At 32.9% G+C, this 25,360-nt stretch overlaps 1 long non-coding RNA gene across 3 annotated transcripts in view; it reads left to right on the forward strand.

The window, feature by feature from the left end:
* Positions 1-25,360, forward strand: part of LOC118198225 (uncharacterized) — a 421,825-nt gene that overhangs the window by 52,284 nt on the left and 344,181 nt on the right. For all 3 annotated transcript variants that reach the window (XR_015041881.1, XR_015041882.1, XR_015041887.1), the window contains exon 3: positions 24,083-24,198. This is a non-coding gene — a long non-coding RNA (uncharacterized LOC118198225). The remainder of the gene's footprint in view (positions 1-24,082; positions 24,199-25,360) is intronic.

The following is a 25,360-nucleotide window of genomic DNA, read 5'->3' on the forward strand; positions in this document are numbered from 1 at the left end:
GTTTATGAACTTTTTGAATGAAACTTGATAAAAAGCAGGTATATAAAGACAATTCGTTTCAACTGCATGACGCTTACTGTAAAAAGAACCGTTGATGTCGAATCCAAATTGAGGACTCCTGGCTTTCAGTGCAATCCAGCACTTTACCATAACACTGTTGAGGGATTTGATAAGAAAAGACGATAATATGACTTTTGCTTAAAATTTTAACCTCGATTTCTCTTCTTATATTTAAAAAAGGCGAGATCTCACTTCACATAGGTTTACTTTAAAGTCCTGTAATATTATGCAGAGTTCAGGAGACATTGGTAGTTCAATCCAGTGTTATGTAATTCCTTACATTGTTATGACGCGGATATCGGGATGGTTCAATCTGTGCAATACAGAAACCGTATGGCATTCTATTTCTTCTAAGGTAAAACCAACTGTGAACTAAAAAAGTTTATCTCTGTGCTATAATGAAATGAAAAAGTTTATTCCTTCTCTTAAAAAGTGTATTCCTCATGTCATGAGGTCTTTAACAAGAGTCGATATTATTAATTTGCTTTACATTTTGGTAAATATTCATTCTGTAGTGAAGACATTTTTTCCGTTAGGTTTTTCATGTTTTGATGAATGAGCATGGTATTAGATGAAAGAAGCTGTTCAAATCGTTCCATGCAATTTTCTCTGTCATATATTTTGTATGTTTCAACTACCCAATGTGCTTAATTGAAAAATTCACTTACAGATTTACTATTAAGTTATGTAGTCAAATAGTGTTCCATATTTCATCAAGTATTTTTAGCTCTACCTTCATCAATCAACTTTTATCAAAAATATCGCTAGGTTATATTATTGGCACATTTAATTAAAAGATATGATAAACATCATCCCATAAAATAATTTTTCTTTTTAATGGCAGATAAACAAAACACGTTACGCAAAACTGATAATTATAACGCTGAATAATGTAACGACTTTCAGTGTTCACAGTTTCAGCAACTGGTTTGTTATTATTTTATCATTAATGCATTTAAACAAGCAGGTGACGACACTTTAGCGTAATAATTTTTATTTAGAAATCACACCCTTTATGTTAAACCCATCATATTAACGAAAAATTGCTCTTGACGGAGCATTGATATGCTGGGCTTGTTCGCATACTGAGAATGATGACTGAGTGTGGTATTTAGCAGATGTAACATATTTTCGCAGTGGCTTCGCTGACTACATATTCATGAGACCGCACCCTTTCAGCAGTTTCAGTGGTTTGGATGTTTGATTAGAGCTTCCAGATGGGCTATTAATTTATTATATTTTATTTCTATTGGTAGGGTGTGAAAAAGACACAAAGGGCCTTTTCTAGCTATTAAAAAAACTATTTCAAGTATTTAAACTGTTCTGAGAAACTTTTGCTTCCGATTTCCAAGCTTCCTATTGCCTTAAAGTATATTTGATGGAAGAGGGGAAAATATTAATTTATCATCCTTATTTTTGAAGGGGGGTAGTTTTCGTATTACAATTTCAGTTTTTTAAACATAAAATCAAAGTTTCAAGTTATATTATAAGGTATTTCTTCCGTTTTCTTAGCATGCCTTTGTGGTGTAATGGTTTGCACACTGGGCCGGTATTCCAGAGATCCGCGGTTCGGCTCCCGCCGAAGGCGCAGTTAATTTTTCATCTTTACCCTCTTCCAAAATACCTAATGTCTCTATAATATGTTCAAAAATTTATACGCTATTAGGATGCTTTCTCCAAAGGCAAAAATTTAAAATTATTTTAAATGGCTGTGTTTCTTATGTTCTCTTAATTTAAAAGTTCACGCTACAGGATCACAGCTTCTGTACATGTTTTCAACACTAATATCAATCATCCCAGTCCCCCATTTCCAAGTGAAATTATTCTGTCAACTTCATCGATAGTACGGTTGAACTCCCCTCAAGATCCAGATCAGATGACATGTATTAATACTTTCGTTGAATAAATGCAATACTTTTTATAAAGTTTTAGTATTCTAACAGATTTGCCGTCAGATATACTGTTTTGTTTACTGACGAGTAATAACAATCAAAATAACACGACTGAGTTAAAGATATGAATTAAGTACAACAGAATGTGTTAATTAACAGGCCAGATCAATTTCGACTGCATTATACACTGAATTGACAAAAGTCATGGTATACCTCCTAATATTTTGTCGGTCCTCCTTTTGCCCGGCGAAGTGCAGCAACTCGACGTGGCATGGACTCAACAAGTCGTTGGAAGTCCCCTGCAAGAATATTGAGCCATGCTGCCTCTATAGACGTCCATAATTGTGAAAGTGTTGACGGTGGAGGGTTTTGGGCACGAACTGACCTCTCGATAATGTCCCATAAATGTTCGGGCGATCTAGGTGGCCAGATCATTCGCTGGAATTGTCCAGAATGTTCTTCTAACCAATCGCGAACAATTGTGACCCGGTGACATGGCGCATTGTCATCCATAAAAATCCCATCGTTGTTTGAGTACGTGAATGGCTGTAAGTGTCTTCAAGTAGCTGGAAGGTATCCATTTCCAGTCAATGATCGGTTCAGTTGCACCAGAGGACCGAGTCCATGCCATGTAAAAACAGCCCAGACCATTATGGAACCACCACCAGCTTGGACAGTGCCTTGTTGACAACTTGAGTCCAGGGCTTCGTGGGGTCTGCGCCACCTAGAACCCTACCATCAGCTCTTACCAACTGAAATCGTGACTCATCTGACCAAGCCACGGTTTTCCATTCGTTTAGGGACCAAACGATATACTCACGAGCCCACGAGAGTCGCTGCAGGCGATGTCGTACTGTCAGTAAAGGCACTCGAGTCGGTCTTCTGCTGGCATAGCCCAAGGAAGGCAAATTTCGCCGCACTGTCCTATCGGACACGTTCCTCGTACGTCCCACATTGATTTCTGCGGTTATTTGACGCAGTGTTGCTTGTCTGTGAACATTGACAACTCTACGCAGACGTCGCTGGTCTCGGTCGTTAAGTGCAGGTGGTCGGCCACTGCCCTGTCCATGGTGGGATGTTATGCCTGAAATTAGATACTCGCGGCACACACTTGATACTGTGGATCTCGGAATGTTGAATTCCCTAACGATATCCGAAATGGAATGACCCATGCGTCTAGCTCCAACTACTATTCTGCGTTCAAAGTCTGTTAATTCTCGTCGTGCGGCCATAATCACGTCAAAGCCTCTTCACATGAATAACTTGAACACAAATGAAAGCCCTGCCAAAGCACTTTGCATTTATACATTTTCTACGCGATACTACTGCCATCTGTATATTTGCATATTGCTATCCCATGACTTTTGTCACTTCAGTGTATAATCTCTTGACTAAGATACATTTTCTCTTCTTAATATTTACCCTATATAAAGTAGTAACTTAAATTTAGGTTTATTAGATATTTGGTTGAATATCGCTTTAGGCTTCTGATGAAATTTCAGTTAGAAATAAAAGGAAGATGACCGTGAAATCGTTTTATGAAATCTTTACGTGTCACAAATAACACAAAATGAAAAAAATGTGTCTGACCCCCAATTTTCGGTTTTTAAGACACAGAAACTGAGAACAGAAGTATTTCTGAAATAAATTTAGATAAGAGGTGAAGTTCCAGAAAAGTAAATTAAAGCATTTTTGGTGAAATATTTGTCCATCTACATATTACTTTCTGAGTAAGAATTTCTTAATTAAGTTTTAAAACTTAAGTTTTTAAACGAAAAAATATAAAAGATGCCAAAATTGCTTCAAAAGAATAAAGTAAAGTTAAATTTAATTTTAAATAATTCTCTTGCGCCGTTGCTGCAAGGAATGAAATTTGAATTTAACAAGCATTCTCTATTCGTAAAAAGCAAATTTAAAGTTAATAAATTTAAATGAAATTTAATGCAAACAAATAAATTATTAATTATTGTTGAGAACTAATCTACAATATCATTTAAATTCTGAGAGCACATGTAAATAAAGTGTAACTATCAAAATCCTTGAATAAATATAAAATTCCAATTTACATATGCTCTCAGAATTTAAATGATATTGTAGATTAGTTCGCAACATTAATTAATCATTTATTTGTTTGCATTAAATTTCATTTGAATTTATTAACTTTAAATTTGCTTTTTACGAATAGAGAATGTTTGTTAAATTCAAAGATGCCGAAATAAAACTTCCAGCCAAGATGAATTTTAAAATATGCTAATTAGACTATTATAACCTTATAATACTACTTGCTTTGAAATTTTCAAATCTCTTTGAAAAATTAACTGTAAAGATTTTAAGAGGATGACGTTTATCGAAACACTGAAAAGGGAACAAGATTTCATGGTGTTTTGTTATAAAAGTTTTGAAAAGAAAATTGCTACAGGAGAACGAATGTTTTCAAATTTGATAATATTATTTAAAGCTATAATCGAATTTCTTTTATTCGTTAACAGAAATAAAAAGATTAATTCCAGCAGCTACAACGAATAAAAAATAAAATTGTACAGTCATTAGGCTCAGCGATATAGGACATTAGAACAATGTGCAATGCATTCGATGGAATTCGAACTTCGGAGCTGCAGATTACGTGTCGGACGTGCTGCCAGGAACACCATGAAGGCAGGCAGAAATGAGGGAGAAAATACACCATAAAATACATAGTATTATCTTCATGTAGATTACGTATGAAATACTTAAAATGTCTATTTTTAAATGGAAAATTACTTAAATACCTATGTGAATTAGGAAATTAAGGGACTGTGAAAATGTAAGCTCAAAGGTAACTTAGCCACAGATACCCACAGATAGCTAAACGATGACTTTTTTTCCGATATTTATTGAACTAGTGTTAATTCAGCAGATTTTACGTCAAGTTCATCTATGGTGATGTAACAATAATTTCGCAAAATCTCCTAAAAAGGATGAAACTTAAGAAAATAAAAAAAATTTAGCGCTTTTTTTTGGTTCAAAGGGGCTTTGTTCCTGAAGGACTAATGTTTTCGTTTTGCGATTTTGCGTTGAATCACTATAAATGTCTGTTTCACTTTTCAAACTGTTGCCACCAAATGTTAGAGTCCTGCATTATATTTGAAGAAATTAAATAATGAAAAATCTGCATAAATGTATGTATATTTCTCGCATTGGGATAAAACAACGGTACATAGAGGCATCGAATTTTGAATGACGTAATCCTTCTTCTATTATGGGCATATGGAAGCCCAAATTTGAAATTTGGAATTTGTTTTATTATTGATTTCATACTATTGATTTCTACAGATATGCTCATTTTAAAACTATTTTGCGATATTGCTGTTGAACTGAATTTTATGGTTTAAGGGCGAAGAACGTGATATTTAATAAATAAATGTAACACACAAAACGTTAAAAAAAACGCCCCTTTGGACGTAATTTAAAATCTGAAACCTTTGAGATTTTTTTTTAATAAAATGCATAAGATTTCCCTTTTGCAAAAATTGATCGAGATATTTGATACCAAAGTCAGAATTTTACATATTTTTCGAGTGCCGAAAACAAATTTTTGTCATCTTGAGGAGTCGGTTCAAAACTAAATTCGGAAATTTGAAGTTAAGTTTTTTTGTCCTTTTTGTGTCATTCGGTGATATTTCTTTGTAATTTACTAATGTGTAATATTCTTAAATGTACAGTTTTGTTACATATTGTATGCCGAAAATATTTTCAGGCAAGTTTAAGTTTTCAAACATTAAAAGTATGTTAATAATACTAAAGTGCAGGTGAAGACCAAATTTGAAATTTGGAATTTGGTCTTCTACATGCTCATATTTTCCATATATTTATTTTATTATCGATTTCATATTTTGTAAAACTTTAACGAATTTTTGAGTAAGAAACTCAACGATTTAAAAGCGAGCAATGGCAACACTCTACGGCGGGGGGAAAAAACCTTTTTATCTCCAGCGGGTGCGGAACTGTGTATCGGAAATTCTAAAGATAGGCTCATTTTAAAATTATTTTGCGGCATTTCTGCTGAACTGAATTTTATGGTTTAAGTGCAAAAAACATGATATTTAATAAATAAAGGTAACACACAAAACGTTAAAAGAAGTCCCCTCTGAAACTTTCAGATTTTTAAAAAAATTTTATTTTAATTCTTTTTTTCTGAGATAAGAAATACCATTGCTGGGTTTACACTGGGCAGTCGAACAATTGTCCGAATGCATTTGTTGGAATAGATAAATTCCTCACTCAACTATCTTATCACAGAAAACGCTGGCCAGGCTACACTACAAGGTTTTGACAGCTATTATTCCTCAAGGAGGCAGAAAATGATATATATACACATGGAAGGCAAGTCTTACTTGGATGAGAGTTTTTGCACCCATGACTTTAGAGCAGCAGTCATCCTTTTCTAACCACTACAGAGTCCAGGGTGATAATCAAACTTTTTGAAAACATACTAATCAGCGATGAACTTTAGGAAGTTTCCGTCTGCTGAAATTATTATGAATGTAAAGGAAGCGAAAATCATTACGGAGATTATCGCAATTAGTAGCGCTATAGCCGAATTAATTTCCAGCTTCATGAACAGTATTTCGAAAAAAGATCTTTGTTTCACATTTGCGACATACTTTAGATTTAAATACAATCTCATGCAATGAGAAACCTTTAAGAGAATTTAACCCTAAGCTTTATGCAAAATTTGTTTTTGAAAAGCGATCGCTTGTTCTTAGAAGTTCTTAAAAGATCAACTGACACGAAAGAAGAAGAAAATTATGTGTGACAGCTTCCAGCATGTCAATGTATAGAGTCATTAGGATATTTTGAAGCGGGAGATGTGAAAAATGTGCAGTGTCCTTGCCGAGATTCAAACCCTTGAATTCTCGAATGCGCACTGAGTGTGCTACCTCTACAGCACTAAGGCATGCGGAAAAGAGGGAGAAAATACCTTATATACTTCCCCATTTAAAGGGCGAATGGGGATTAGGGAACTCAGTCGCCGAATCTTGCTGGTGATGAATCATCATCCACCACCTTTTTTAGTTCGGGTGCCACTTTAGAGTCATTAAGGTTTTTGATGCTTGAGACATGAAAAATGTGCAGTGTCCTCGTCGGGACTCGGACCCTGGACCCTTCGAATATGCTTCGAATGTGCTAACGTTACATCACGAAGGCATGCAATAAGGAGGAAGAAAATACCTTATATAAATCCCCTTTTAAAGGGCGACTGGGGATTAAGGGACCCAGTCTTCAAATCCTGGTGATGAAGAATCACCATCTACCACCTCTTTTAGTTCGCACTCCACTGTAGAGTCATTAGGGTTTCTGATGTTCGAAATGTGAAAAATGGGCAGTGCCCTCGTCGGGACTAGAAGCTAGTCCTCTCGAATACGCCCCGAGTGTGTTAACTGCGAACACCTCGAAGACGTGCAGTAAGGAGGGAGAAAATACCTTTTAAAGGTATGCATAAACATGTTTAGATTTACCCACTTCTTCACGTAATTTATGCTACATTTTGTGACTTTTAAAAGGTCTTATAAGTATTTTCTTAAATTTTAAAATGCTTTTTTTTAATCACAAAATCTTGGATTTTCTGTTTTTCTAAAGAGTAACATATTTAATTAAAATTTGATGTTTTGTTTTTATAAGATAAGATATTAGCTCTTTCTTAAAATGTTTATAAATCACCACGGATGCTAATTTACCCTATTGCACAAAGGTAAAAAGTGAATTTTGTGGAAGGCTGATGTTGCCATGTCCTACAAGTAACAACATGTACAGAAGCAAAGGGGAAAGCCTGGCTTTAAGATGTCATTTTTAAAGCAACATAGTCTAATACCACAGGCACACACCAGATCAATTAATTTTTTGTCAAAAAAAATTTGAATTTAGGAAAATTTCGAGCAATTTGGTTTACGAAATAATATCCAAAGGAATGCACATATTTGCTCCGAAATTCCTGTTATTCCTGGAAATGTCGGAAGAACGCCTTTTTTGATATTTGTCGTACAACATAACAATGTGTTTCATATTGAATGGAGGGGAAGCACACCTGCGAATGCTGTAATTATTTTCTTTTGATAAATCAGATTAATAGGGAAACTATAGTTGCAAGACTCTATAGATGTTCTATGTATGCCTCTCCAGTAATACAGCAAATATATGCAGTATTCCAGTTCCTACCATCACACTCATAGTAGAATATCTTTTGATAATGATTCGAGAACTTAAGTTATTCGCTGCTCCGTTTGCTGTAAGTCCTGGGGAAATGGAGGCAGGAAGCTCTTTATCTTTAACAAAACCCCATAGGAAACAAAATCATAAAAGGTTAAATCTGGAGATCCCTGTGGCCAACAAAACAAGGGCATATAGTTTGACCTAGCACTGCCAATCCAGCGATGGGGTAGACTATCGTTCAGGTACTGACGTACCTTTTTATACCAATGTATCGTAGCACCGTCTTGTTGCAGAATGAACTCGGAAACCACTACTTCCAACTGAGGGAACAACCAAACCACTCTGGTAGCATACCTTGCTAAGTGCACACTTTAGTCAATTTGTCAATTTTTTCTCACGAAGGAAAAAAGGACCCAAAACACAACTGATAGTAATGGCGCAGAAAACATTTTTATTTATAATAATAAATAAATAAATGAATTATAAAAATAAGTGTATAATGTAATAAATGAACTATATCGAAATTATTCTTATTACTAAAATAGTTACTTCCTGCTTTTCTTTAAGTAAGCAATATTTTTATTTTAGATAATAACACAATACAAATGATTTCCTAAGAAATAGATTTAGTTATTTTCAAGTGCCAATTTCAGCAAAGATCTATTAGAACTAAGCGGAGGTTTAATAATATTCCTACATTCATTTCTTTCTTTACCATCTGCAAGCAAACCAATTTACATTTATAGCAGTTTGCTGTATTTCCAATAAATTGCCTTCTAGATAAATTGGGAAATTCCTTCTGCTTATATGTTGGATTTCAGTTCTTTTCGCCTTCTATTTATTCATTATCATTTGGTACGAGTTCTACAAATTCAATCTTGAAATAAGCTTTGAACTAGCGTGTGAGCCACGCTAGGATTAGTTCGCCTTTTGGGGGACGTTATTAACGCTCACTCTAACGTTCGGGAACACTGCTAATGAAAATCCTTTCAATTTGAGAAATCTATTCTACCAAATTCCTGCTTTTAATGAAGATTTGATGAAAGATCTTTGGACATTGAATTGGTTGGAGCGAATCGACATGGAGTGGTTACGATTGAGTAGCTGCGTTTAAATTGGTGCTCTCTGGTTGCTAGCGGCACTGAAATGGAATTCCAATATGTTTGGCCTAGGTCGCTCTTAATATCTCTTCATTAAGTGAAAATCTATTAAGTTTTAGAATGCTCTTGACATTCTCTAATTCTTTCCTCTTTGAAAATGGGAGGGGATTCGCAGTTTTAAACCCAGGCATTCAGATTCTTTTAAAAGATTGAAATCCGGAAATAGTTTAGTATTTAATATATATATATATTAAGGATGAAGATATGATAAATATTTTCTCATTTTTTTCATTGATTAAGTACGCGAACATTTTATTTAAAATTGAATTTTACGGAGTTTCTTCCTCAGCTGAAATCGAAGCACCTACAGGAAAAGCAAATTTTTTTTTTAATAATGAGGCGGATAATAAACTGATCAAAGATAGTTCATATTTTGAGAAATTCAATCTTTGAATGTTCTTTTGCAGCATTCAGGTATTATTCACGATTTAACTAAATTTACCTTCAACTTACTAAAATCTCCTTTGAAACAAAGTGACGGGAAAATTAGCTCTTGGTAAAATAACCACCAGACGAGGTAAACGTAGCTAAGAAGAAACAGTTTGAAAATTAGCTTTGCTGTTTCAGAAATTATGAAGTATGAGATAAAAATTGGGATGAGAAAAACAGTAGAAAATTATATTAAATTAATAGGAACCGATATCTTGAAAATATGAACGGTGCACTGGAAAATTTTAGTTATTCCAAAAGCAGTATTTACGTAGCAATCAGTTAAAAGCAGTTAATATTTTCATCGTGTAGGAAATCACAAGCCATACGATCATGCAGTTTAAGAATACTGATAATTCAAGCTGGATCCGATTGTAATGGTCGTATGAGAATTTTTGTGATTTTTCTGTAGGTAAAATGAATAAGAGGCAGTTGAATAAAAACATTTTGCAGCAAGGCATTCCTATTCATATGCAGGTAATGATCACAGTTTCACCATTATTTAAGGAAAAAGCATGCTATTTTTCTTCCACGATTTCCTCGTAAAACAATTCCGTCTCGAAATATTGTTCTTCAGACTCGGTTATTAATTTACGGTAGAATATATTAGAGTTATCTACCTGCAAGAAGGGATGCCTTCTTAGAAGGCTTTCTTAAAACAGTATGACACATAAAAACATTTCGAAAAAATAGCTATTTAGTGCAATTTTTCTGCTTTGTCACATGGTATTAAACAACCAATTATCATACCACTTTTGTATAAATAAACGTAAAAACTGATGCACCAAAATACACACAAAGTTTAGAACAAAGATATCCCATTCGAGTTCTTTGGTTCGATGCTGATAGCTGACTGGTTGAAAAATGTTCAAACTGCATATGTTTACAGAGAGAAAGAAAAATTGTGCGTCTTCCTTTCAGTGATAAAGATGTAGAAAAATTGTTTGAAACAGTTGTTCTTTCGAAAGAGTTGGATGCTTGATAAAAGCTTGAGGAATGGGCTAATATTAATATTATACACAATCAAAATCACGAAAACTTTGCGAATTCGATACTGGCTTGGCTTGGTTTATTTGATTATCGCAAAGCATTAGAGGACTACTTATCTAACGGGAGGGATGCATTTGTGGATTTCCAAAGGAAAACTGGTTCGTATACAGTTTCATATGGGGAAAGTCACGAAAATGCCCATGAAGCCAGCCCGTTCTCCAGGGTTCGAATTTCGAAACAAACTACCAGTGTTCAACAACTTTACCGCTCAATCTGTCGTAGACTAAAGTCAGTGTTCAGTTGTCGGGAATAGAGATCGGAGCAAATTACTAGTATTTGCTGGTTTTAGTTCCTAGGTCATTGGTAGGCTATGTTTTTCTCAGACTATCTTGTAAATCTTTTTTTGGCGATATTTATAACATCTGAAGATCCACAATAATTTCTCGATTTCGGAGCTTAAGTTTTACCTTTAGGAGGGTAGTACCTTAAAAATCATTTGAAAACGCGGCTGAATGAAATCAAATGCTTAAAAAATAATGTAACCGGTCTTTCTATAAAATTCCGTCTCTATGACATTAGCCATTTTAGTCGTTGGCCGCTACTAAATTCAGAAGCGGTGGCTATTTTATTATGAAGGCACGTAATAGGCGGCCACCGTTACCTCCTATTAAGAGATAGGCCAATTTACATCCATGCCTTCTCCGTGATTCGAACCCGAGCTCTTCGTTACAGTAGTCAGATTCATTAACCGATTTCGCGTTTGAGCGGCAGTAAAGAATGGTCACTTTGCAATACATTTATTCACTTTCGTGGGTAACTATCTTCGTTCAGAAGTTATTTATGTGACTTATAAAATTACGTGCCAGACTTATAAAATAACGTGCCAGACTTATAAAATAACGTGCCAGTATACTTTCCGTAAGAACAGAAGCAACTTTATGCACGTAAAACAGTGTTTATCAATTCAGAAAACATCACAGTCTGCCACGCTGTTATAAAGATCGGTCCTAAGTTGAAAAAAGCCTCCTTTATAAAGAAGGCTCCATCCCAATACCAGCACACCCGTATAAAAGTAAGGTCTTAATCGGTATTTGGATAATGAGATAGATCTTATTCGTATTAATGGTTTATGGAAGTTGTTTTTTTCAAGCTAAAAGTCAATTTTCATATATGTATTAGTGCCCTTATTGTCAGGGTACTCTTATGAATGTAGATGTATTGGAGAACATTGACCGACTTGCATAAGTGTGACCCACCATTACTGAGTTTCTTTTTTGTACATACCTTTGTACACAGACGCAATGCTCATAAAAAGTATTTTTCTGTAAATAATGATTTGTATTTAATGTTAATTAGAGATAAAGAAATCGTATCGCTTTTAACGTTCACTTCCTTAGTACAATATATTTATAATTGTGTTCTTTTACTGCGAGGTCATCGAAGAATACAAATTTCTTTAACCTCAAGCATTATAACCGATATCTTTCACATCAGTTGGAATATTTTTAACCCCTGAACCAAGCCGTTGAAAAAATACCAAACTCTGATTTTTTTAGCATCCGGGTCTTACAGGTCAAATTTGAATACTGCTAACCCTAACCTCATTACTAGGCAACTCCCCCATCCCTTGATACTGCTTGTCTGTAATCCGTGCCACCTCCGCACGTGACACCACACATTTGACAACCACCACCACCACTCCTCCAGAGCTCAAGGGGGGAATAATCACTCTTTGGGAAAAAGGATACCCCTAATTTAACCGTACGGAGCTCTTCCCTGTCAATCCCAGACGCACAGCGACGAAAAAAATAATAATCTTCACTCCCCTCGTTGGCTTTCTCCCCAAAGTGAAAGAGAGAAAGAAAAAACGAAGTTCTTTCGTAATTACCAACCTACTATAATTATACTACAAATCCTTTAATAGTTATTATTGCCGTAATGCTGAGATTAACCCCCCTAAATGAACGTGCAGAGAGCATCTGAACAAAGATGCCAAGCAGTCGCAGGTTGTCAATGGATGTCCACTCTGGGGAGGGTGAATGAGAAGAGAAAAGAAATAGTGAAATCACTGAGTACTGTGGCCTGATTGATCAGAAAGTGCAGAGATCACTTGGGATAATAACTGTAATAGTATAAATAATAATATTGAAGGAGAAAATGCTGTGTAGATAAGCCATAGGAGGAGGTTAATTTAGAGAATTTTTCCAGTTTAATGATTTTTCTTCATTTTCTTAAGATTCTAGTTATTAATTATTTTGTCGCAGACTGACACATGCACGTAGTATACCTTCATGCATCTTTAGTTTTTGGGTTTTACTTCATTATTCGCACCATTTAAGAGCAGTCTATTGTACTTTCGTTACTGAGACACTTATTTGTGATCGTTTGAAATCTGGTTGAATATCCCAGATGGTTATTCAGACCGGGTCAAAAATCTAATATTTACTTTGTAAATAATTACCATCTAACAATACATAAATCAATATTCCTATTTAATTTACATCAGTATTTCTACAAGTAATTTAATAATGAAAGTGAAAAACAATTACCTAATGAAATATGTTTCTTGAATAGATATGAATTCATCATTTTTATTCTTTGAAATCAGGGTAAGTATGGATTTTACAAGTGATTCTGTTTAATTCTGTTTGCAAGCATAAATAAGTTTTCATTGGAGAAGTATGTTTTGTCTAATTTATACAGAATTTATACAGAAACCCAGTAAAATGAAATGTTATAAATCTAAAGAAAAAGTTTTCGAACAAAGTATTTCTGGTCTCCAATAAATATCTATATTCTTCAGATTTAAGGTATAACTGATTATTTTCTGAATTCTAATTTCAGATTTTTATAATGTTCTCTCTGCTATGGAACTATTATCAGTTGAAGCCGTTTTATACAATCCTGTCATTGTAAAAACTACACCTCAATAAAATTTCATCAATAATTTGTTTTATTGCCCATATAAAAGTGTATTGCTGGAAGTGTAAAAGAAGACATTAGTTATTTGTACTAGCACTTACTTCTTAAGCATTTTAATGCTGTCTAGATTCTGAGATTCTGAAAGACTTTATTTTTCCTTCAAATTCATAAACTTTAAGAATCAAGAATTCTTCATGTAAAAATACATGTACACAGAGCAGTTTCATGTAATAATGTGAAAGTTAATGATTAAGAGAATATTTACAAATAAAATGGTAAAAACGTCAGCAACAGAAAAGAGGGAAAAGTGTTATTGCTTCAGTATCTAAACATGCTTTCTGCTGTTATTTTCAGCATATAAAAATGAAGGCCTTAAAAGAAGATTAAAATGAGTTCTTAGATAAGTAAGTCTGATTTATTTATTCATGGAGAATACTTACACATTATGAGAAAAAAATAGGCTAGAAACTGAAGTTGTAGATAATAACAGAGGCCTCAGTGGCAAGAAACATGAAAATTTAGCTGTGTTTTTGCCAGGATTCGAGCCCTTGGCCTTCGAACAGGTGCCTTCATGGTGCAGCTGGAAGCACATTCAAAGCGTAGTTGGGAAATTCGGGGATCGAATCCTGGAGAGGGTAGTGCACATTTCAGTTTATCGATACAGAAGTCTTCTTCATCGATAAACCTGATGACTCTATAATTCTTCCTTACTTAAAGTGTGATTTGGGAAATTTACAAGACGCATTCGAATACATACAAGTGGCGATACAGATCATCTACCAAATTTTCCGTTTGGATGTCACTGTAGAGAATAATTGGCATCCGGGAGCAAAAAAGAGGAAAACCTAACTGTGCTCTTGCCACAATTTGAACCACCGATTTTCAAAATATTAGTTTAATGCATTAAGTACATACACCAGGAAAGCACGCAAAAGGAAGTGCTATAAATACTTGTAAGGTAACTTCATACTGGTACTTATTTATTAAAAAACTGTCCCTTCAGTGCAACTGCTGGAAATACGAAGAACTACACACAAAATAATTATTTTATTTATTTATTTATTTATTTTTTTTTTTTTTTTGCTTATTTTTGTATTTAATATTTTTTGTCTTTAAAGAATTTGAAATGAAGGCTTACAACAAACCCGATAAGATCTGAAAAGTACACCTTTTTGGATTTAATGACTTCAGTTCCAATTTTTGGCTTAGATTTATGTAATAAAAGCTTAAGCTACATTACTTAAGGATAAATCGCAGTAAATTATTTCCTTTTATGTAATTTTTAAACTTTTCTGAGAAATACTTGCAAAATTTTGACAATTTATATTAATTAGGCTGATGTTGTTTAATCAAAGCGAGGCTCTATTTCAATATAACTTCAGCGTCTCTGAAATAGCTCAATGAAAGTTAATCCATCTTTTGCTGCTAAAGTGAACAATGTGTTGGAGTTTATTTATTTATTTATTCATTTCGTGTTCTTCCTTTAGGCCCTACACGGAAAGGGAAGGATGCCCGTCGAGGACTTTTTAAGAGAAACTGGCTCATATCTACATTACACATGGGACAAATCACGAAAACACCCGTACGCCCCCACGAAACTCCTGCAGCCAGACCGTACGCCGGAACTCGAAACTCAGACCATTGCGTTGTTGTTTTTCATGAGTTTTCTTTCATATACTAGCACGTATTTTATGTAAAACTTTTAATAAGGTAACACGTTTATTAAAAGAAACTAACAGGTAAATATTGGGGGAAATCGTTCTTTACTTTCATTAGCTTATGGATAGTTACGTATTTAGAATTTTCGCATTATTTCTACCCACCCAGAAATCGAATTTTACAGATGAAGAGGCTTTGCAATCGAAAAGAGAAGAAAAACGGTACATGCAAATTCCTATTAGCTTCATTATAGCTAAACATATTTTTTCAAATTGAGCAATAGTTTCAGGGTCATTTCAATAGAAACATCAGTTTTTTTGAATTTGATGGGACTTAAGCTTATGTACACAAAAATTTATATGCACAAAATTATACCCTAACACCTACATATACTAAAAGCATTTCTTCCCAAATGTCATATATTTGAACATGAATATATATTATACATATAAAGCATGGATGTTTGTAAATGCAGTTTCTTTGCGGCATAATTTGAAACCCTTCGAACTAGACTAGGAAAAGTTAGATTCACATATGGAGTAACTAGAATTTTCTTACCTGGCAAAGTGTTTTTGTTGAAAGTTATTTGTTAACGTTAAAAATCATATGAGTATGCGTGTTTGAAAGGAATTGTAAGCTTTTAATTCTCTCCTTTCTTTCTCATATTCTTTGTGGTGTAATTGGAAAGCACTCCTGGCTCTCAAGCGGAAGGTCCGAATGGCGAATATCGGTGAAGATACTCATTATTTTATCTTATTTCCGATTCCGAAGTAAACTTAATGACTAAACAAATTCATCTAAAATATGGAAGTTATGATTTTTCTTTGCATCTAATGGTCTTGCTATCTGAAAATGTTTAAGTGAAAATGATCGTTGAGTTTGTCGTACACTTCTCTATCAGCATGGAAAAATGCAGGTGGGAATATAAAAATATTTAATTTTATGAACGAGTGGGTCATTTTATAACATTTAGCTTCAGGAGATATCCATTATTTTTTACTAGAATTCGATTTTTGCTAAAGTTTTAAAAGATTATAAATACCAATTACATTTTTATTATCATTTAAGATCCCATAAAGAAAAACCTTATTTTATTCTACCGTCACTTATGTTAGGAAATTTATTTCACAAATACTTGATTGCATCACTTAACAAAGTTCTTCGTAAGTTCCAGTTTAATATGTAAAAGGGAAAGAAGTAAATTGCTTCTACTGCGATATCGATATCAAGACTGCTATATCGATGACTCTTTTCCTGGAATCAGAGATGGTCGTTTTGATCAGCACTTTTAGACAACATTATTTTTTCTGATTATGCCTCCCATTTGCAAAAGAAACCTCGTGTTTTGTGTAGGAGGTTTGAATTCCAGAGAGAACAGAAACTTCAACGTAAATTTTAATCATCAAAAATACTAAAAATAATTAAAATTTTTCTTGTTGAATAATTTATTAAGTTTTTCTCCATTTGCACCGTTTCTGTCTTAAATGTTAACTCATCACAAATATACCCAGAAAGTATTATAAAAAATCACAAACTTTTTAAAAATTGTGCCTCTTCCTTAAGACAGGTAATAATTCACTAAATCTTTAAAATGCTAATACAAGAAACACAACATAGAAGAACATTAGAAAATAATAAAACCTCTCCGCTTCTTCTTTTGCTTTAAAGCGCGACTGCAGATGTGCTTACAAGTCGAAAACGGAAATGGAGGATGCAAACTGTGAAAAGTATAAACTTATGAAACAGCAATTTGTGATAAAAAGAGCATTTCTCATATTTTATACCTCAGTATACTTATATATTTAAATTAAACATCGACATACCTTCACGCTATTATGATGCATTTACATCAAGTAACATCATTTAAAATACTGGAGATAGCAAAAATCTAAGTGTGTGTCAGAAAACCAAATTGCACGTTTACACTGGCAGCAAATGCTATTTATTCTGCTGCGAAACCGTCTGTTGACTAGGTCTATTGAAATTTAAGAAATGATTCTATAACTATGTATCTAGAAATATGTGTAGAAATGTATAGTGCTATAGGCACCTTTATAAAAGCTTTCGCTGTATTTGAGTGTAATTTATTTTGTGTTATTCTATTATTTTTATACAGATCAACAGGAAATATTAATTAATGCAAGTTTATATTAGATAACAACTCAGTTTATGTGTAAGTCTCCAAAAATGACCTACGCATAAAGTGCATAGTCCAAGAAATATTATTGTTATATTTATGATTTATATTTTGCTAATAGTTTGCTTTACGTTAGCTTCTTTCTTGTATGCTTTGGCTTGTCACATTACAGGCTCAGATTAGAGAGTCTTGTAAATTTATGACAAACGTCATAAGTTAAACATAAGATGTAATCTAAGCAGGAAAGTCGGTAGAATTCTAAAGATCTGTTGACATTTTATTATGCATTAACTTAGCAATAATTTTATTTATATATTAATTTACCAATAAGCGTCTACTTACAGAACAGAAGAATAGAGCAATAGACGACCAAAGGTTAGGCGTGTTCGGTTTTGAGTGCTAGAAAGTTAGCTGTGTTTCTATTCGACTTAAAAGATTCTGTTACTTTAAAGAGGTTTTGAGGTTTTGTTGCCGTCGTAACAGTAGCTTAGTAGTAGTTCGCTGTAACTGATAGTGGGTCTTAGCACTTATTTTAGCTCATTTTTTTAGTTGTATTAAGTGCCTGATAAAGTTTTGTGTTACATTTTATTTTGAGTTTTATCTTATGTATTTATAGATAATTACAAACAGAGACGGTAACTCGCCAATCATTTGAGATACTTCTGAAGGTCTGTCGGTAGATTTAATAAAATGCATCATAAAAATTGCATTATAATATAATAAATAATGAGCACACGAATGCATAGGAAAGAAATATTATAAGTAGGGTAAGCAATTTTTCTATCTAAAACATTCTTGAATTTCCAGAAAGATAGAGCATCATTCTTTTTAAAGAATTTTCTCTGACTATTTTGGAGGTACGAGAAATTTTTTTGTTTTGTGTTATTCTAAGGCTTTTTTTTTTTTACGTTATTCTTTATTTACGTAAATCTCTGAAGAATGGGAGAAAGCAATATAAGTTTTATAGCACAATTTACATGTCTATCTGTGCAGATATTCTATATACATATTGCACAGTTGAGTAACTATTTTATGAGTTGACTTCTTTTCTCTATTGCAGCTCAAGATAAATAATAAGGTTTTTTTTTCTTTAAACCATATTTTATTTCTGAGCGGAAACTTTCTAGTGTAACATGTGGCGTCATTGTTCGAGAATTCTGAACAATCAGTTCATCTTTCTTGCTTTCACCATTGATACCTCCGCGCAAATTTGGCCATCGTCAATGGTGCCAAGAGCAAGTCACCATCTCATCACAGAGCGGTCTCGCACCATAATTGTCATGCGAAAAGGCCCGGATGTCAAATCCCGCTGGAAAACAAAGCTGCTGAAAAGGAGGCGGAGTCGAGGCTCAATTACATCTCGAGAGAAACTTTTTGATTACAAGTTGTGTCATTCACTCGGGTTCCTGCATGCTGGCGCCAAATGAGACTCTTGCTTCTTTTTTCCCCTCTTTTCTTCTTCTCCAGATGCCTAGAAAAACGGTGGGAGGGCAAGGGTATGAGACTATCTGTCTCGTCTCTGGTGATTATTAGAGAGTCGTCAGCTGTCAATCAGCAGATTTTGTTTCACCTGAACATATGTTGCAGATTGATTATTCATTAAAATAAGAAAGAAGGGAGAAGGCCTGAAGGAAAAAAAATCACTTTTCGCTGTTTAACTTTCATTAAATCAAAGCGCAATTAAGAAACCTCGTGATGCGTCATCTTTCTGATTAGAAGCATGTTCCAATTCAGCAACTACAGCAGGATATCTTTAAAAAATTAATAAAAACGTATGGCTTTGCTTAAATGTTCATAAGTACGCATTACATATCTCATATATTACACATTATATATTTGTGTTATTTAACAATTAAGTAATGAGTGATCTAAGTTATCTCTTGGATGATAGAGATTAAACAGGTCATTATTTATATAAGCAATATTCTTGTTTTCTTTATAAACTGTGCGTTGAATTTCTGAATCATTCACAGTGAAATGAATCTGATTATGAAAAAGTTGAAAACAACTAGTTTTGGGATGGAATGATCCAATGTTACACTTCTTCACTGTTCATATTTTGTTTTATATATACTGTATCTATAACGGTTTTTATGCTGTTAAAAGTTCTTTCATTATTTTCTCAACCATTAGTCGTAGAAATATATCTGCAATCATTGATAATGCTTTAAATAAGGAGAACATTCAGATTATGGTATTTTTATAAACTTGGACGGAAATTTTGCCGAGTTATTGAGTTCAAATTTTCTATACACGCTATTTATCGACGTCTATGCAATGTAGCGATTTCTCAAAATTTGATTTATATGTGTTTAAGCGAATTTTCCCACATATTTTCGGTCATTAAGCAAATTAAAAAAAAATCTTCAAATTTTTCTGTTTGCATTATCGAAGAGCGGAACAAAATCTTTTAAATGAAACTTTTATAAAAACTGCAACTTAATTTCTGAATTTTTGACGACTTTTTGAAAATTAATCTTTTTTTTCTCAATTAATGGATGACTATGATTTTAAAATTGCAACATGTAAAAATGTATCGAATATAAAAATCTGAAATTTTCACAAACTGTCAAAGAAATAATTCCCTCTCTTCTAAAATCTACATTGTAAAGATATTAACTAGGCGATTTTTTGCATTTATTTTATTACGGTTTCAAGCAGAAGGGAAGAATCTATTCTTTCGGCCATTGCATCGCCTGTAGGCATGTTACTTTCAAGGATTCAATTACGTCACATGGTTCTTATTCCTTCTACAAATAACGTTTCATCTGCTATCTCAAATAATTTAAAGATTTATCGGTTTAAGGACTGATTAGCTTTTAAAATTATTTGTAAAAAATATCTACCGTGGCTTTTTAAATTGTTCCATTTCGTAAATTTATACATATTTTTCTCAGCATTTCTGTTTAAAACTTTATTTTCTTAATTTGATTTAGTAATATTATATTCTTTTTCGGGACTTTAACATCCAAAAATATATATTTTGTAAAGATTTATTCTTTTCTGGTACTTTAAAACTCTAACATCCAAAATTTATCAGTTATAAAAATCCGAAATTTAAATGTTATAAAATAAAATCTTTTTTCTTTTTTAGGCTAGTTTATATAAGCTTTCTTTTAAAAAAACTTTCTTTTAAAATCATTTTGTTTGTTGCTACTATTAAAACTTTGCATCAAACTATCAAAACTTTGCATGCTATCAAAACTTTGCTTTAATGTGTTAAAATAAAATTAACAGCGCTTTAAGCGAACTTAAAGAAGAAGCATTCTTAGCTTCAATTTCTTATTATGAACATATAAGTGATCCTTATATCGCTAGAAACTGATATAAAAGTAAATATCAACTCTTTTAGTTAAAATCTGTTCTTACTGCATGAGTAATAGTAGATTTCCGAATCAAAAGTTACGTTCGTTATGCTGAAGATCACCTTTCAGAAAGAAAGGTTTTCTTTAATAATGGATTGAAAAGAGGAAACTTTATTACTTATTCAATTTTTTCTGTGGTATGGTTCCAAATAATGTTTCCTGCATCATTTAAGATTATAATTTAAGTCCTCATTTAGCCACGTGCTAATCATCAATACTAAACAGAAATAAAACTAAAAAATCGAATTCAGGGACATGAGTCTCTTCAGCGTCAGATACTACTATAGTTTCCACAGAAGAGGAAAAAAAAAAGACCTATTTTTAGAACAAAAGATTATCTAGTCCTCAGTAACTTTTCACTGGATCAACATCATATCAACGCAGATCTCTATTTTACAAAAGCTACCATTTGGGGGGGGGCACGAAATCAAAAATAATTTTTTCCTTGAAGAGGAGAGACCCACATCTTATTGCCTTTTAAATTGACAGAGTTATTCAAAATTTACGCCAATAAGGTTGCAATTTTTTGCTTAATTTTAAATTTTAATTTACATGTTTCTCTTTCAACTAGCCGATACTTTATTTTTACTGGATAATTTATTATTTGTATTAGAGATATGTACGTTATTAGTGAGAAGGCAGTACCACGGATGCTCGTGGGAACTTAGCAGACATAGTTTTACTAGTGAATTCGCGTTATAACGAAATTCTGATGTCTGATATTGAATATGTATGTAAATTCGATTAAGTATCAAAGCTGCCTGTAACATACAATTATGCTTCCTCCCATGACATGAATGTAAGCAGGTGACTTAGCAGTTTTTAAGGCATTTTAGTTATCTTCAAAACGCACAAAACTGCTATATTTTTTACATGTATTTTCGGGATTACAGTTTTAAATGTCAGATATCATTGGTGGTATCATGCGGTGATAACTATGTTTCATAATGGTAATTTTTAAAACTGATTTAAAGAATATTAATTCATTAACCTATGTTGCTGTTTATTTATCACAGTGTTATTAAATCACAGTCCATTTTAGAACCATCTACAAATTAACAGCCTGAAAAATGTATAGCAACTTTCTATACCATCATATTTTTTTCTTGAAGGAACGTTACCCGAAGGTATTTTAAATAATAGCTTTAGATGCATAGATTTCCGATATAATTTGAAAAGAATAGAAAAGTTTAGATTAGAATATCCATTTCCTGTAAGATCAATATGGCAAAGGTCAAATGGCATTTCCGGTAGATTCTAAGTTAAAAGATATACCATCCGTTATCAAACTCCATATTCTTTTATTTTATGAGAATTTTCATTGTGCCTGTTTAGAAAAAAGAAAATGAACATCAGTATCTAGTAATTGACTTTTCAATTCCTGCATAACACAATGCGGTTAGACATCAACCAATCGCAATCTCCAAATCACTATCGTTTTCGAAATTGGAACTAACGTAACCAGTTAAAAATAAAATGAAGCAGCTGTGGGAATGATATGACAATTGATGTGGGATGTAAGGCTGAAGCACACGATTCTGTGTCTGCATTTCTTTCGACCGAAAAATAAAAACCTGCCATTATTGTATTATGCAATGCATGAAAAGCATTCAAAGCTTTAGGAATGTCAAAATGCTTTTGTTCTGACCGCCAAGAAATGTGAAGAAATATGTTTCCTTTATTTTGATTTCGTTATTAATTGTGTTTATTATCCAAGAGTTGCTCATTCAGTAAGAAACAATTTACAGACATTTTACACATAATTCTCTCAAAAAGTTAATTTTAAGTATTAAAGTCAACATCGCATCTACAAATTATATTATATCAGGTTTAATTAAAACTTTTTTCAAAAGTTGAAAATCATAAGAATTTTTACAAGTTTGTTTTGTATAATTTTGAGAGCAGCATCTTTATCTGAGACAGCAGCATCAGATCTTTATCTAGTCCTCTTTGCAAAAGTTTGGCCCGAAAGCTACGAGTCTCTCATTTATACCGTGAATACAAGATAACTTTCTTTAAAAACGTGCTCTACAAAGGAAAATGTCTCTTTAGGCTTTCGTGTGTTTTGCCATAATCCCAGTAATTCAATTACCTTGTAAATTTTCTCAAAAATGCCCTAAATCTGATATCTATCTCTGAAATCTTGGCGTGCTGAAGATATCCAAGAATCATTTTTTTTTCTTTTCTGAAGGGGAAAAGATAGTTGCGATATGAAACCCATGATTCTTCGAACTAATTTATTGCACAACTTCTTATTAGTTCTTAAAGTTGTGAATGAAAGGCAAATGAAAATGCTCAGAAACGAAATACATAAATTAAACTACCGAGTCTAAAATCTGAATATATGGTACAGATGATATTATAATATTAAACTAGCAGAAAGAATGATGTAAAATTACATCATATTTGTGATCGTGTTTTTATTATAGTTACAGGAAACATTGTCTGTCTGTTCAATCAGAAAAACAGAGGGAAAATTGCAGTGCAATGAATGCAGTTTCAGCATTCAGATTCTAAAACTTAAAGGGTATCTTGTATTTCCGTATTTGCGCAGAATTACCACATAAAGTACATTTTTAAGAATGATTTAGCTTTAAGGTCTAGAGGGATTAATAGTAGGTATTTGCAAGAATTTCAAAAAAGATTTGGATAACTGGATGTAAATTAAATTTTCTTTTACACGAGCACGTTTGCTGAGTATTAATCTGTTGACTATAAAACCGAATGTTATTGAATGTAGTCAAAGTCAATCAAGACTTTTATAAGTCCGTTCACACTAGGGATCTCTGAGCTGACAGAGATATCTAGCACTACCGATATAGCTGTTTTGGTATTGGAAAAATCAGTCTTTTACAGTTGAAAAATCTGAACTTTACATATAATGGAGATAATCGACGCAGGAACAGACTTTTTTCCCGTTAGCTCAGTTAAATACTAGTATGAGCGGCCGTTTTAGAGGCCGTAAACACATATAAAACTTTTGGTGCTCCCATGTACATTTTGCCTTATTTTTTATTTTCATTTTCTCACTTGCTACTTTTCCTTCATTTCTTCTCTCTCAGTTCTGGTTTATCAGTCTCGATTAGCTGCAGCACACATTTTATGTTAAAACCAGCAAAAGACAAAATTTATAATGATCCTTGAATTTCTAAGCACCTTTCTATAGTACTTCCCCTTCCTTGATGCTCTGAACCCGTGCTTCGTTTGTTTAACGGCAATACAAGCTCTGAATTTAGTTTATTTGTTTTGACTAATCCATCATTTTTCTTAATCTTTTAGGTTTGATGTAATTTGCTGTCTCTTCAAAGCTTAAATGTTATCTCCGCATCATTAGTATGAACAATTTTCATCTGTGCTAAGGAACCAAGAGGCCTGTTCTCTTAACACGTATTATGGTGAGTATAACCAACCAGTTTTTTATATGGTACTATATAAAGGAAATGAGAAGCTAATAACGACGAGCCATTTCAAAACTAATGATAAACTAATCCTTTTCACGTGTTGAAACGAGTGCTAGCCTGAAGTTATGTAAATAAATTAAGATGCAATCTAATTAACTTGTTCATTTTTACTCTGAGTCATCATGACACTATGAAATTAAAACGGAGACAAACTCTTAAAAACAACAACTTCTTTAAGTTGAAAAAAATCTAGAGAGATCTTAAAGAAGGAAATGAAAAATTAAAAGAGATTTAGTTATGCCAGAATCAAGCAAACAGAAAATTATTACAGTTTTATTTCTTAAGTTATAAACTATTTTATACGCTTGTTCCCGTCACTGCTACTTACCTATATATATCTTCTGATTTTTTTAAATCTTATATTTGAACTAAATATATTGAATCTAGAGAAAAAAATCAAAACAACTCTGATAATAAAGTCGATTTGATTTCATAACCAAGTGTAATATATTCATTGTACTTTCAGCTACATTCGAATTATTTTCTCTCTATTTATCTTTAACTAAACTATTGCTTAATAAAGTACATTTTTCCACGTTCTTCTACTTCATTTTTGAATCCAAAATGCGCTACGTTTTAATGCAATGAAAAATTCGATTAAATTCAGCTCTTGTTAATAAATTTAATTCTCATGATAAATGATTTCATTAAATTTCAGTTTCTAATGCTTAATATGATACATGTCGATGTTTGGTGATAAAAAGATAGTATATGACCGAATACTGATAAAAAATTTTAGATTACGTTTGGCAAAACCTCTTAACACTCAGATATGTTATTTAAGCTATAATCTATTACAATCAAAATAGCGAGAATAAAAATAAGAAGCCTTAAGCTGTTTTAATGCACATTAGATCAGCAGTAAACATATGACGCATTAGATAAAATTACTTTCGTGAATTCCAAACCAAAAAAATCTAGTAAAACAAGCGCTAGACGACGCAGAGAAACATTAACGAAATAATGATGGCAACAGCGTTTTCATTAATGAAAGCTGGGTGGAGTTGCGTTGAAAAAATTCATTTCATTTATTTTTTAATATAGGGTTAACATCTCGTTCTCATAAAATTACTTCTTTATGTGTGATTGCTAATGA

The sequence above is a fragment of the Stegodyphus dumicola genome, chromosome 7 (genome assembly GCF_044657685.1).
Source record: "Stegodyphus dumicola isolate Sdum_Otavi_A_Nest chromosome 7, ASM4465768v1".
Taxonomy (NCBI): domain Eukaryota; kingdom Metazoa; phylum Arthropoda; class Arachnida; order Araneae; family Eresidae; genus Stegodyphus; species Stegodyphus dumicola.